The 11,424-nt window shown below is 43.6% G+C and overlaps 2 pseudogenes; both read left to right on the forward strand.

Annotated features, from left to right (window-relative positions):
• The first annotated feature begins 2,893 nt into the window (after positions 1-2,893).
• On the forward strand, positions 2,894-3,481 carry LOC112668539 (60S ribosomal protein L35-like; annotated as a pseudogene).
• A 2,051-nt stretch (positions 3,482-5,532) lies between these two features.
• LOC112668538 (ATP synthase subunit f, mitochondrial-like) lies at positions 5,533-11,139 on the forward strand (annotated as a pseudogene).
• The last annotated feature ends 285 nt before the right edge of the window (positions 11,140-11,424 follow it).

Consider the following 11,424-nt stretch of genomic DNA (forward strand, 5'->3'; position numbering starts at 1 on the left):
TCATCCCAATCTCCCCAAGCAGAGAGATCTTAAAAGTTATCTCTGGAATTCATTCTAGTGTTGATCATATACCAAGAAAGCACAGAAAGGGGGTACTTTTAGGAGAGTTGAGAATAGGTTTCTGACTGATGTTGCATGGAAATGTTAGGGCTAAAGAAAGACCCTGAGGCTTTGGCAGGCCTTGACACTCCATTGTTCATCTGCAAAGCCAGAGAAAAAGTTAATAGGGAGGAAGTCCAGGAAGAAGAGAGCTAAAAACATTACTTGATGCATGTTCACATTAGTACTTCAGCATTGCTTGAGAATGCAAGAAAGTTGAAGTCATCAGATCTGTTAAGTGACTCCAGCAGCAAACTGAAAGAGATGGATGTCACCAGAGAGCCCAAGAAACTTGGGACAGGTCGACTAGTGAAAGGCTTTGCCTGCTGAAGCCACTCCATAAAGACTGGATGAAGTACCTGCTTCCATAAATGCACAGACACTAACAAAAAGCCACAAGGATAATAATCAAGGAAATAGGACATTTCTAAAGGTGACTAATAAAACCCCAATTACCAGGGCACCTGGATGGTTCAGCAGTTGAGTATCTGCCTTCAGCTCAGGTTGTGATCCCGGGGTCCTGGGATAGAGTCCTGCATCAGGCTCCCTGCTCAGCAGGGAGTCTATTCTCCCCCTACCTATGTCTCTGCCTCTCTCCGTCTCTCTCATGAATAAATAAATAAAATCTTTTTTAAACCCTATCTATTGACACTAAAGAAATGGAGATCTATGAACTATGTGACAAAGAATTCAGAATAACCCTCTTAAAAAATTCAGTAAGGGGCTCTGGCCTGGCTCAGTCAGTGTAGCGTGCAACTCTTGATCTTGGGGTTCAAGCCCCATATTGGGTGTAGAGATTACTTATAATCTTTTTGAAAAAAAAAGACATCCAGTGAAGTACAAGAAAATACAGACAACTAAGTGGAATTAGGAAAACGCATGAACAAAATGAGAAATTCAACAATAAAATAGAAACGATTTTTAAAAACCCCAGAAATTCTAGGGTTAAAGAACACAATGAATGAACTGAGGAATTCAATAGAGAACTTCAACAACAGACTTCACCAGCAGAAGAAAGAATAAGTAATTGGGAAAACAGGTCATTGAAATCATCTAGTCAGAGGAGAAAAAAAAAAAGAGTAAAAAAAGTCTACATACATTACAGAATGCTCTTAACAGAAACAATCTGCATGTTATTGGAGTTTCCAGAAAGAGAAGAGAGGGAGAAAGAGGCAGGAAGCTTATTTAAAGAAATAATGGCTGACAACTTCTCAAACCTGGGGAGACATTTGGACGTCCAATTTCATGAAACTAATAGGTCATTCCAAAATTCCAACCAGAGAGGAGTTGGGTGGGGGGATGGGTGAAATAGACAAAAGGGACTGAGAGTACATTTGTCTTGATGAGCACTGAGATATGTATAGAATTGTTGCATCATTGTATTGTACACCTGAAACTAATATAACATTGTATGTTAATTATACTTTAATTTGAAAAATTCCAACAGAAAATGCTCTTCTCCAAGACACATTAAAATAAAACTATCTAAAGTCAAAAACAAAGAAAGAATTTTAAAAGAAGCAAAAGAAAACATTTTCTCACATGTAAGGGAACACCCATAAGGCTATCAGCATATTTCTTAGCAGAAATCTTGCAGGGCAGGAGAGAGTGGGATGATATATTCAAACTGCTGGAAAAACCCTGCTAACCAAGAATGCTTTACCAGGCAAAATTGTCTTTCAGAAATGAAGGCAAGATAAAGAGTTTCCCAAACAAACAAAAACTGAGGGAATTCACAACCACTAGACTTGCCTTACAAAAAGGAGTTCTTCAAGCAAAAACAAAAGAACAATGATTAGTAATATGAAAACATATGAAAAAATAAAATATACCAGCAAAGGTAAGTATATAGTCAAATTCAGAATATTCTAACACTGTAATATTGTGGTGTGTCAATCACTTAACTGACGTATAAAATATTAAGTACAAAAGAACTAAAAATAACTATATCTATGATGATTTGTTAAATTATATACAATATAAAAAGAGGTAAACTGTGACACACACAAAAAACATAAATATGGGGAGAAGTAGGGTAGAATTTTTATGTGGGATCAAAGTTAAGTTACTATCAGTTTAAAAAAAGACTATTATCCATAAGATATTTTATGTATGCTCCATGGTAACCACAGAACAAAAGATTATAGCAGATACACAAAATATAAAGATAAGGGAATCAAATCATACTATTATGGAAAAGCATCAATTTACAAAGGAAGACATCAGAAAAGAAAGAAACATTGCAAAGCAGCCTGAAAACAATTAATAAGATGACATCAGTAAGTTCTTATCTGTCAATAATCACTTTAAATGCAAATGGATTACATTCTCCAATCAAAAGGCATAGAGTGACTAAAAAGGTTTTTTAAAAAGATGTAACTATATATTGCCTACGAGAGACTCACTTCAGATTTAAGGGCACCTACGTAGAAACCCAAAGTGAAGGAATAGGAAAAAAATATTCCATGAAAATAGAAACCAAAAGAGACCAAGGTAACTATGCTTCTATCAAAGCAGACTTTAAATCAAACCTGTCACAAGACAAAAGAAGGTGACTGTATAATGATAAAGGGGTCAGCTCATCAAAAGGATATAATGATTGTAAATATATGTACGCCCAACAATGGAGCACCTAAATAATATTAAGCAAATATTAACAGACCTGAAGAAAGAACTGACTGATGGATAAATAAAGAAAATGTGTGTGTGTGTGTGTGTGTGTGTGTGTGTGTGTGTGATGGAATATTATTCTGCCTTACAAAAGTAGGAAATCCTAGCAGCGGATTGTGCAGACATGGCCAAGATTAAGGCTCAAGACTTTCACAGCAAGAAGGAACTGCTGGGCAGCACCGGTGGCGCAGCGGTTTGGCGCCGCCTGCAGCCTGGGGTGTGATCCTGGAGTCCCAGGATCGAGTCCCGCGTCAGGCTCCCTGCATGGAGCCTGCTTCTCCCTCTGCCTGTGTCTCCGCCTCTCTCTCTCTCTCTGTGTCTATGAATACATAAATAAAATCTTAAAACAAACTTTAAAAAAAAAGAAGGAACTGCTTACACACCTGGAAGACCTGAATTTGGAGCTGTTCCAGCTGTGCGTCACCAAAGTGACAGGTGGCACGGCTTCCGAGTTCTCCAAGATCCATTGACCGTGTTCTCACCATCATCAACCAGACGCAGAAAGAGCAGCTCAGGAAATTGTACAGGTAAGAAAGCCAAGCCCCTGGATCTGTGGCCCCAGAAGACACGTGTCATGTGCCGCCAACTGAACAAGCGTGAGGAGAACCTGATGACCAAGAAGCAGCAGCAGATGCAGCGGCTGTACCCACTGTGGAAGTATGCAGTCCAGACCCGGGCTTCAGCATCAATAAAACAAAACAAAACAAAGTAGGATTTCTCCTTTTGCAACAGTGGGGATGGACTTTGAGGGCATCACACTAAGTGAAGTAAGGCAGATGGAGAAGAACGAACACTATGCTCTCACTCATGTGTGTTATCTAAAAAGGCCGGACTCATAGAAACAAGAAGTAGATTGGTGGCTGTCAGGGGTGGGGAGGGTGGAAATGGAGAGATGTGGATCAAAGGATACGGACCTCCAGCTATAAGATGAATAAGTTCTGGGATCTAACGTACAGCGTGGTGACCAGAACTCACAGTGCTCGGTCGTACACTTGCGAGCTGAAAGAGAGTAGACCTTAGCTGTCACCAAAAGACAATGGTAATTATGTGAGAGGACTGACCTGTTAACTAACCTTATGTGATCATCATTTCACTGTATATGTTAAATCTCTTCTCTACACACATTTCACTCTAATTATCACAATGGGCACCTAAAACTTCTATGTGCTATATTTCAATATGCCTCAGTAAAGCCGGAAAAAAGTGATAGCAAAGGAAATAGAAGTGATTCAGAGGACAGAAGAGGAGGAGGAGCAGGAAGAGAGGAAGAAAGGAAGGTGGAAGAGGAGGAGGAAGAGGAAGACGATAAGAAAAAGAGCTCCAGCAGGAGTAGCTATAGCCAGCATTTCCGTCCGTGAGGGGGCGGAAGTAGCAGCCCAAGAGCAAAGTGTTTTGCATCCACAAGAAAAAAAAAAAAGCAAGAAGATGTTATGAAATAGGTATAATCAAAAAAAGTTCTTGAAACTTAAAAATATGGCCACTAAATGTAAAATGTAGTTAAAATATAATATGGACATCTCCTTCTAGGCAGAAGAGAACTGAAAGAAGAAAAACTACGAGGAAAAGTGTAAAAGAAATTCAATACAGGCTGCCTAACACCCAACAAACAGATGTTCTGGAAAGACAGAGCAGACAGGAGGAATTGAGAGAAGAAACAAAAGCAAACTTCCTGGAGCAAATGGACTTCAGTGGCCCGAGCGTAGGAGCCCAGTAGGTGCCCAGCCCAGATTCAAGGTGACAAGTTCCACATCCGGACACATCATTGTGACATTTCAGAACAGAAATTTAAAAATTAAAAAAAAAAAAAGGTATTTCAGGGACACCTGAGTGGCTCAGTTGGTCAACTGTCTGCCTTTGGCTCAGATCATGATTTTGGTGTCCTGGGATCGAGCCCCACATCCAGTTCCCTGCTCAGCAAGGAGTCTGCTTCTCCCTCTGCCCCTCCACCCTGCTTGTACGTGCACTCTCTCTCTCAAATAAATAAATGAAATCTTTCTTAAAAATTAAAAAATAGGGATCCCTGGGTGGCGCAGCGGTTTGGCGCCTGCCTTTGGCCCAGGGCGCGATCCTGGAGACCCGGGATCGAATCCCATATCGGGCTCCCGGTGCATGGAGCCTGCTTCTCCCTCTGCCTATGTCTCTGCCTCTCTCTCTCTCTCTCTCTCTCTCTCTCTCTCTCTCTCTCTGTGACTATCATAAATAAATAAAAATTAAAAAATAATAAAAAAATAATAATGAATAAATAAAAACCCCCACACAGCCAAAGTATTTCTCAATGTTGAGAAAAGGATAAGATGAATTTTCAAACGTGCTGAAATCCATGTTCCTCTCGGAAAGCTAACAGAATGTATAAGGGAGTAAGCAGACAAAGACATGCAGTCAGGAGGCAGTGTATCAACCTAAGCGAGCAGAGAAGACATGTCCCAAGCATCACAGCTGTGCGGCAGGCCTACCAAGCATCCTCTTACCACATGAGTCGTTCAGAAATACTGTCTGAAGTTGTTCGAAGGTAAGTTTGTTAATATATTACTTCGAGTTACAAAAGGAATCAACAGAGGAGCTTTTAAAAAAAAAAGCGAAAAAACCATCCTGGGAGAAGGTGGAGATGTACCATGTACAACACTAGTAAATCAAGGGACAGTGACATATATAGTTCTTTAGAAGCTTCTCAGTAACCAGAAGCAGGAGTTAAAAGAGCTAAAGGAACAGGGCTGATGGTTGAGAGACAAGGAGCAAGGGAACGTTGCTTTTCATTGTAAGCTGATGAAGCTGCTGATGAACGGAGTGGATCAGAGTCAAGGAGACCAGTCAGGGGCTACTGGAACTGTCTGGCCACGAAATGTGGAAGTCCCGAAGGAGAACACTGGCGGTGAGCACAGAAGAGAAACCTACTAGTGGGCAACCAGTGTATAGTTGAAGATGACTCCAGTGTTTCCAGATCGAGGGATTTGAGTTAAAAAGCTTTCTTAATTCAAAACAGTGTTGGGTTGTTTGCTTGGTGGTTTTTTTTTTTTTCTGTTTACACGCAGCCCTCTTTATGCAAATAGAAAAATTGCTACACCAGTGGAGGAGACCTCATTGGTCCATTTTCATTATTGATATTTTCCAATATATCCTTTACATGTAGTAGTGTCAGGCTGTATAACTCCAAAGTTTCAAGGGTACCCACAGCTCAATCACTCCGAGTGGAATGGGGAAATACAAAGAAAATGACTTTACAGAGTGTTGTAGAAAGAGACTTTTTTGATGGCGGGCAGAGTAGGGATTAAATCAGTGTGGCTTCATCTATATATCCAAAAATAATCACTATTGTAAGATAAAAGAGTGATTTTTTTTTCATGGGAGATTAAACTTGCCTTTAAAATCTCTCTGCTGGGGGCACCTGAGTGGCTCAGTGGTTGAATGTCTGCCTTTAGTTCAGGGCGTGATCCTGGGGTCCTGGGATCGAGTCCCGCATCAGGCTCCCCGCAGTGAGCCTGCCTCTCCCTCTGCCTGTGTGTCTCTGCCTCTCTCTGTGTGTCTCTCATGAATACATAAATAAAATCTTAAAAATAAGATAAACTAAAATCTCTCTGTTGACTTCTGTAACCAGGGATGTTCCACACCTCTGTGTTAACAGAGCAATAGTGAAGCAATGGTAGGAAAACTGAGGCTGGGGATGCCTGTGTGGCTCAGCGATTGAGCACCTGCCTTTGGCCCAGGGCATGATCCTAGAATCCCAGGATCGAGTCCTGTATCGGGCTCCCTGCATGAGCCTGCTTCTCCCTCTGCCTGTGTCTCTGCCTCTCTCTCTCTCTCTCTCTCTGTCTCTCATGAATAAATAAATAAAATCCTTAAAAAAAACTGAGGCTGTTGTGACATTTTGTGGTCAAGTTCAACACCACAGCTTATCTCCGTAATTATGATATTTAGCAAGGACATCACCAAAAAGGGTGGGAACATAAACCAGCACAGGAACCTCTGGGATAGGTCTTGGGCATGAGTGAGAACAAAGTCCCCCAGAGCACCCACTGAGCTCCAAGAGAGGCTGACTGAAAGGCCACTAGCTCAGATGATGACTATGTAATCAGATAGATTAGCAGATAATCTGTGCAAAGTGCTTAGGAAGCTCCTTGAACTAGAATACTTAACAAGGTTGACTTCTTTCTGTCTGATTGATAAGGCATGAAGAACATTCCCCCTAATAGATGATTTCAAAAGGAGATAGAGACATCTGGGCTTGGAGTTTTAAAAGATGGATTGAGCACCCATCCGCCTGTCTTTCCTCTCGGGATCCTCTCGGAATTATCGAAAACGATTGCTGGGGCAGGGGGTGCGGTGGGAGAGAAAAGGCCGTTGGGGTGCCAGAGAAATCAGAAAGGCAGCGGGCAGGAGACTGAGATTTCTAAGGAATCCTGGATAGCGGGAAGATAGTAGAATGCCTGCGAGATGAAACCGAGGAAACCATGCAACACCCTAGCCCAACTAGCACAGGGCAAAGAGGTAGGAGCCATAAGGACAGTACTACAGGGACGCCTGGGGGGCTCAGCAGTTGAGCGTCTGCCTTGGGCTCAGGGCGGGATCCTGGGGTTCCGGGATCGAGTCCCACATCAGGCTCCCCGCACAGAGCCTGCTTCTCCCTCTGCCTATATCTCTGCCTCTGTGTGTGTGTGTGTGTGTGTGTCTCGTGAATAAAATCTTTTTAAAAAGGGACAATTATTACAGATTCGAGGACATGTGGAATGGCTAAGCCAGCCCGCCACTGCGTCCCAGTCGCTGTCAGTCTGCCCAGCGTGGTGTCCAGGCCCCAGGGCTCAGAATCCCGACAACTGCAGACATAGGGGGTTCGCGTGGGTAGGGCCCTGGGTGCCAGTGTTAGGGACAGAGAAGGAGAGCGTGAGGTTACTCTGAATCTTTGTACAGAGCACTCAGGGACAAAAAGAAATGAAAAGACAAAACTACAGGACGTCTCGCTGGCTCAGTGGTTGAGCATCTGCCTTTGGCTCAAGTCATGATCCCAGGGTCCCGGGATCGAGTCCCGCATCGGGCTCCCCACAGGGAGCCTGCTTCTCCCTCTGACTATGTCTCTGCCTCTCTCTGTGTGTCTCTCATGCATAAATAAATACAATCTTAAAAAAAAAAAGACAAAACCACATTATAAAGACCTCCGCTCAGAAGTGCAGTACACTAAGACACCCACCCCCTGCTTCCCCCAACACCCTCGGAGTGAGACCCCCTCCCTTCTTCAGACACTTGTGGCCATTCCATTTGTCAGCAGAGCCTTTGGGGGGGGGGGAAAGCAAGCAAAATAGATGGGTGGTTTTAAAAGTGCTGTAAGCATTGAGGCCCTGCAGAAAGTTCAGTGGGTAAGAGAGACCGTTGGCCACTTAACCAGCTAAGGGGAGGCTGCAAAATGGATAGGCCAGCTGAGGATTTGACGCAGAGACTCCATCACACATCACTTCTCAGTCCCGGATCCCACCCAGAACAAACAAGTATCCATTAACCTTTAGATGAGGAGGCCCCTTCTCCTTCTCTTTGCCATCCAGATGCTCAGGAGCATGGTTTTTTGTTTTGTTTTGTTTTGTTTTAAGATTTTGTTTATTCATTCATGAGAGACACAGAGAGAGAGAGAGAGGCAGAGATACAGGCAGAGGCAGCAGAAGCAGGCAGTCCGATGCAGGACTCGATCCCAGGAATCCAGAATCACCAGGAGTGTGTTTTAAATGTGCGATGCTCTAAAGGAGAAATTATCATTCTTGCTCAAAAAGGTAGTTTGAAAAGCACCATGCTCAAGAATTCCTCTTACAGTCTTCTTCTGATGATGAATGTTGGCCCAGTGATCTTTTTCCCCCCCTCCCCGAAGCACACTGTATTTCTGGAAATGCAGATAAAACGCAATGCAGGGAAACTCAATCCTAATTTTTTTCCCTTTAAGATAAGGAGTGCAGTAATCGGGAGCTACCTGTCATGGCACACGCAAACATTTGCAGCTTGGGGTGACAAGAGTCAGAGCAGCAAACCCCAAGGCTTTCTTCTCTCGTCTCTCTCGGCGTTCCTCTAGGGAGTGCACACTTCTCCGGGGAACACAGGGGCGGCTGGGTGTTGAGATTTGATAGATAGAAAGAGCTTGTGGTTATTTATAAAATCTACTTGTATAAAATAAGCTTCTGAAGGGTTCGAGTGTGTGCATTTCCTGTGAGTTTTGCTTCTGCAGCTGCGGCTTAGCACCCAGGCTGAACGTGAAGGTCAGCTAGCGATGATTAGCCCTGCTTCTTCTTAAGACTCTGCCCACAAATAATTAAGTGCCTTAGGAATAATGTGCAGAGCCAAGAGGGAAGTAGCACCCTGGCCATGACTGGGGACGGCTGTATGGGATGGGACTGGATTGAAACCGCACCTTCCGCACTGAGCAAACTGCACTCTCCTAAACCTAGTAGGCAGCTGGAAATACCTACAGCATCCTGTATTCACAAGCATATTTGATACTCCCTGACCTTCATCCTTTGAAGGTAAATTGTCCGAAAAATCCAGATGCCATTAGAAGCAGAATTTGTTTTAAAAAGTTAATGATTAGCCTAGGTATACTCTGAGTCAAAAGCAGTATCTGGTGAGAAAAGAAGGCAATTCGTTTCAGCTGTTCCTGGAAAAGTAGTTGGGATGGGCGATTCCAAAGTGGAATGGTTCAGCCTCCCTAGAATCAATATGTGGTGTCCCCAAGGAAAACAACAGGAAGGATTGCGGGGGGGGGGGGGGGGAACGGTCCATCAGGTGCCACTCCTGAGAACAGAAATGTAGTCTAGTGCTTTATTGATCACCTGCGAGTTGGGGAGATGAACTCACCAGGGAGGAGGGCTGTGGGAATACTGGCAGGCAAGGTGGAACGTCCATGCAGCACTGGCCACAGGACAAGACTCACTCATCACAGATAAAATCCAAAAAGATTTACGGGAAACTTAGCACCATTATGAGCGGAGAATGAAGGTGGGTGAAAAAAATCAGGAAACAGTTGGGCAAAGTACAATTTCAACTACCATAAACATTAGACGTGGAAAGGCGTCTATACAGGTTTGAGAAAAAGAGATTGCCTACAAGGCTGCTGAATTTCATGAGTGCTCCCACAGTTGGACAAACTGGTGGTGGTCCCCAAATGCTTGAGAGGACTGGGCCAAAATCACTGTAATGCTAAGTGGGTGGGATCATGCACCAGAAGGAAGGGAGAAGACTGTACCCCAGAGCTAGGGAACGGAAGGCTTATACAGATGTCGCTGCCCATAAATGCCTGTGGGTATCAGGCTCTTCGGCCCTCCAATGCAGGAGAGGTGAGGTCTTTCCAGATTCTTTCAGTGGTTATTGAAATGTTCCCTCCTACCCTTAGTGAATCCTGGCGATGGAGGAAATTAAATAGATCAAGCTGTGGACATCTGGGATGAACGAAAAGCACAGAATGACAGTTCTAGTTTCTTGAATTAAAAAGTCTCATTATTGGGTTGTCATATCCAGAGAAGAAATGCCAAATGCTTAAGTGAACTTGCCTAGAGTTACACTGCAAGCCATTAAGAAGAAATTAAGTAGAGGTGCCCAGAAAATTTGCAGCTATTTTGGTTGATGTTCATTATTTTTAAATAGCACAAATACTAATGGAATTTTATTTTCAGTTCAATATTTAGAGTTTGAAAAAATGTCTTCAAATTAGATTCTCTTGATATCCACTCCTTTCTCCCTGGCTACTGTGGTAAACACTGTTGGCCTCCTACCCAATAGCCTGAACTTTCCCCTTCTTCCTTGCCAGCACAACCCAGGTTTTTGCTCAACCTCCTCTGAATTATCATTTCTTTCCCCATACTTGGGAGATGAGTTTTGATTGGACTTTCTAAACCAAACATTCCTCTCGGTAAACGTTTGGTTTGGCATGGGCAAGTGATATAATTCTGGCCAACCAGACTTTACAGGAAATCTGCTGGAGGCTTCTGGGAAGGTTTTCTTTGTTCTTAAAAAGGAGTATATGAGAGATGTACCCTCTTGTTTTGACAATTAACTGAGTGACCATCCATCGTTTAGAACATAGTCAATAATTGACTGGCACATAACAACTCAGTAATTCTTGGGTATCCATAGCGGACACCCAGGCCTCCAAGACGGCATCACCTGTACCAGTGAATGGGAAGCAGCTCGTGGATGTGAAACTAGGAGAGCTCCCAAGCTGGATACTGATGTGGGATTTCACCCCGAAAGGCATTGCTGGTGCTTTTCAGAGAGGTCACTGTGGGTATTACAAGTATGTCAATGTGAAGAAAGGGGGCGTCGGTGGTGCTTGTGGCTTACGTGCTTTTCAACTACTGCCGTCATTACAAGGAACTCGATCATGAGAGGCTCCACCAATACCACTGAACAGGGCCCAGTGTGGACGCACATTCTGCATTCCTGACCATGACCTTAGCCTGGAACTCTGGAATCCTTTCCTATCCTAATTGAGAATTAACATCCAATCAAAGATGACTGTTAAAAAAATTGTTAGGGGGATCCCTGGGTGGCTCAGCAGTTTGGCGCCTGCCTTTGGCCCAGGGCGCAATCCTGGAGTCCCGGGATCGAGTTCCACGTCAGGCTCCCGGCATGGAGCCTGCTTCTCCCTCCTCCTGTATCTCTGCCTCTCTCTGTCTATCATAAATAAATAAA

Source organism: Canis lupus, chromosome X, assembly GCF_003254725.2.
Source record: "Canis lupus dingo isolate Sandy chromosome X, ASM325472v2, whole genome shotgun sequence".
NCBI classification, from domain to species: Eukaryota; Metazoa; Chordata; class Mammalia; order Carnivora; family Canidae; genus Canis; species Canis lupus.